The sequence below is a fragment of the Salvelinus sp. IW2-2015 genome, linkage group LG14 (genome assembly GCF_002910315.2).
Source record: "Salvelinus sp. IW2-2015 linkage group LG14, ASM291031v2, whole genome shotgun sequence".
Taxonomy (NCBI): domain Eukaryota; kingdom Metazoa; phylum Chordata; class Actinopteri; order Salmoniformes; family Salmonidae; genus Salvelinus; species Salvelinus sp. IW2-2015.
In genome coordinates, this window is record NC_036854.1 from 3,251,271 (window position 1) to 3,254,454 (window position 3,184).

Here is a 3,184-nt window from a genome sequence, read left to right on the forward strand (position 1 = left end):
AGGCCCATACTGTAACCGGGTGGCCTTGTGCTGAGGCCCATACTGTAACCAGGTGGCCTTGTGCTGAGGCCCATACTGTAACCAGGTGGCCTTGTGCTGAGGCCCATACTGTAACCAGGTGGCTTTGTGCTGAGGCCCATACTGTAACCGGTGGCCTTGTGCTGAGGCCCATACTGTAACCGGGTGGCCTTGTGCTCTGCCGACAGCGAATAGGAGAAAATTTCGCACAGAGTTCAGAAAACTGTTTCCCGAACTCAGGCAGCATGCTGTCCGGAATACCACGGTGGCAGTGCGCTCAAACCGATTCGCACAAACAATACCGAATGGCTGGTCAAGGCAAAGCAATAAAGAAAAAGTTTAACATGATAAGACATACAATGGATACGGAAAAACCTCATCAAGTAGGCTACAGTAGTCAAATCGTTTATAGCACCGTAAAGCAATTTTTTCTTCACAGCAGTTGGTTTTCTATAATCCAGCTGAATTAACAACTCTAGTTACTAGAAGTGTTTCAATCGTGTTGTGGAGTTCCGTTTTATAGGCTAATGAGTAGATTGAACTGATTTGGTTCATACATTATGATGGTATAAAACTCAAGCGCCTATGGTATTATTTTTATTCACAAGCACGCCGTTCCTAATATATTATAATATTCTTTATCAAATCTACTGCCATCTATAAACGAAATGTGCAGTCAACTTGCAATAGTTTAAAAAAACTATTGTTTATAATCTACAATTTTATTAATCCGTAATTAGTTTTCATCATGTCAGAAGATCAAATTGCTACAAAGCGCACGGCTTTAGTTTTTTTTTCCTTTAGAGAAAAGCGAAGCCTCCGTTGCACTTGAAATTCAGATGCTCGGTTACGCTCTCAATGTCCCTTTGAATAATTCATTCAAAATAACACCACTCACTGAGCTCCTTTGAAGCTTTATACCTATCGAGTTTTATCGCCTTTTAAATAGCCGATCCTTTTTAAACTTTTAATAGCGTTATTTCATGTTTAATCCAATCCATCGGATGAACTCTGCCGCGATATCACTTAATTATCTCTGGACGATAATCTGTCCCTCCACCGAGAAACGTTTTCATTCTGTTCTACACAGACACATTGCAGTTGCCTCACAACTTGCCTTCTGAGTTAATTGGTTCCGAAGTTACATTCTCTCTCTGTGCAATACATTTGTTATTTGGGATACATGAAAATGCCAACTTATTTGTCTGTGTATTAGACGTGTTCTTCAGCCTTCCTTCTAAAGGTTTTTTTTTTCCTCCCACAGTTCCTATCAATGTCCAATGTCTTATTTATGCAAGCTATAAATCATTTAGGTACTGTTGCCGTGGCAGCAAATGTAATTGCCCGATTGGTTGCTGCTTATTTCCCCTGAAGCTTATTGATTAAATTTAGCCCTTTTCAATTCGAAAAGTAGATCGCAGATGTATTTCATATTGTTTGTTCCATCTTTATAAGGAGCAGTGCCCCATCTCATCATCTACAGACACAACCGAACAATACAGATAACTTTATTCTATCCATATGCACATTCCTCCTTGGCTATGTTAAGCCCAATCCCCTATTGAAAAGGCTGCCCATCAAACCTGTTTTGTATTAAAGTATGGTCTATTCAGCATTGACACAGGTGTGCTCCTGTTAAGTTAAAAGCACTGATGGGAGAAATGTGTAATAGCCAATAAAACTGTAATAGCTGGGATGCGGACGAGCCCTAACTGTAAATAATTCATGGTGTCTGCTATATTTGTCCTTTTTCACACATAAAATGTGGCATTAATTGAAATTCGTAATTTTTTTCAATCCCAACTCCCCTGAGACCACCTTCAGAGAGTGGGGTCACGCCAGGTCTCCATTATCAACAGAAACCTTGGAACAACTAGGTTAAGTCCTTGCTCAAGGCACATCGGACATATTTCACCTTGTCTCTTGGGAATCGAACTACCGGCCTTCGTTTACTGGTCCAACATTCTAAGCGCTAGGTTAGCTACCACCCTGGATGCCTACCTCTGTACTGTAACCGGTGGCCTTTGCTGAGGCCCATACTGAACCTGGGCCTCTGGCTGAGGCCCATACTGTAACCCGGTGCTTTGTGCTGAGGCCCATAACTGAACCGGTGGCCTTGTTGCTAGGCCCACTACTGTAAGCGGGTGGCTTGTGCTGCCCATCACTGTACACCGCGGCCTTGTCTGAGGCCCATTACTGTAGCCGGGTGCTTGTGCTGAGCCCATACGTAACCGTGGTGGCTTGTCTGCAGGCCATACTGTAACCGGCTGCCTGTGCTTGAGGCCCATACTGTACCAGGCTGCCTTGTGCTCTGAGGCCACATACTGGTAGCCCGTGGCTTTGTGCTGAGGCCCATACTGTAACGCGTGGCTCTTGTTGCTGAGCCATACTGTAACCGGTGGCCTTGTGCTAGCCAACAACCAGTGCCTTTGCTTGAGCCCATACTAACTCGGGTGCCTTGTGCTGAGGCCCATACTGTAACCAGTGGCCTGTGCTGAGCGCCATACTGTAACCAGTGGCCTTGTGCTGAGGCCCATACTGTAACCAGGTGCCTTGTGCTGAGGCCATACTGTAGCCGGTGCCCTTGTGCTGACCGGGTGGCTTGTCTGAGCCCATACTAACCGGTGGCCTCTGGTCTAGCCCATACTGTAAACCGCGTGGCCTTGTGCTGCAGGACCATACTGATAACCATCCTTGTGCTGAGCCCAACTGTAACTAGATCCTTGTGCTAGCCCATACTTAACAGGTGCTTTGTGCTGAGCCAACTGTAACCTGTGCCCTTGGCTGAGCCCATACTGAACCGGTGCCCCTTGTACTCTAGCGCCCATACTGTAACCTAGTGCCTTTCTAGAGCCCATACGGTAACCAGTGGCTTGTGCTGAGGCCCATACTGTAACCAAGGTGCGCCTTGTCCCCACTCTTAACCTCTAAACCATGCTAAGAAATGTCCCAATATCATCAATTTATCGCAAAGTGGAAGACTAAATTCTTTACAATCCCATTTCATTTACAGCTGTGTTTTCACTCTAGGCTTGGTATTAAAATACCCACCCACTACACACACACACACAACACCACACAACACACACAACACACACACGCACACACACACACACACACACACACACACACACACACACACACACACACAACACACACACACACC

General features: G+C 45.4%; 1 protein-coding gene and 1 pseudogene across 3 annotated transcripts in view; one reads left to right on the forward strand and one right to left on the reverse strand.

The window, feature by feature from the left end:
* LOC111972883 (leucine-rich repeat transmembrane protein FLRT2-like) overlaps window positions 1–2,086 on the reverse strand; it is a 19,521-nt pseudogene extending 17,435 nt beyond the window's left edge.
* Window positions 1–3,184, forward strand: part of LOC111973389 (leucine-rich repeat transmembrane protein FLRT2-like) — an 88,566-nt gene that overhangs the window by 81,531 nt on the left and 3,851 nt on the right. The gene's annotated exons all lie outside the window — the stretch shown is intronic.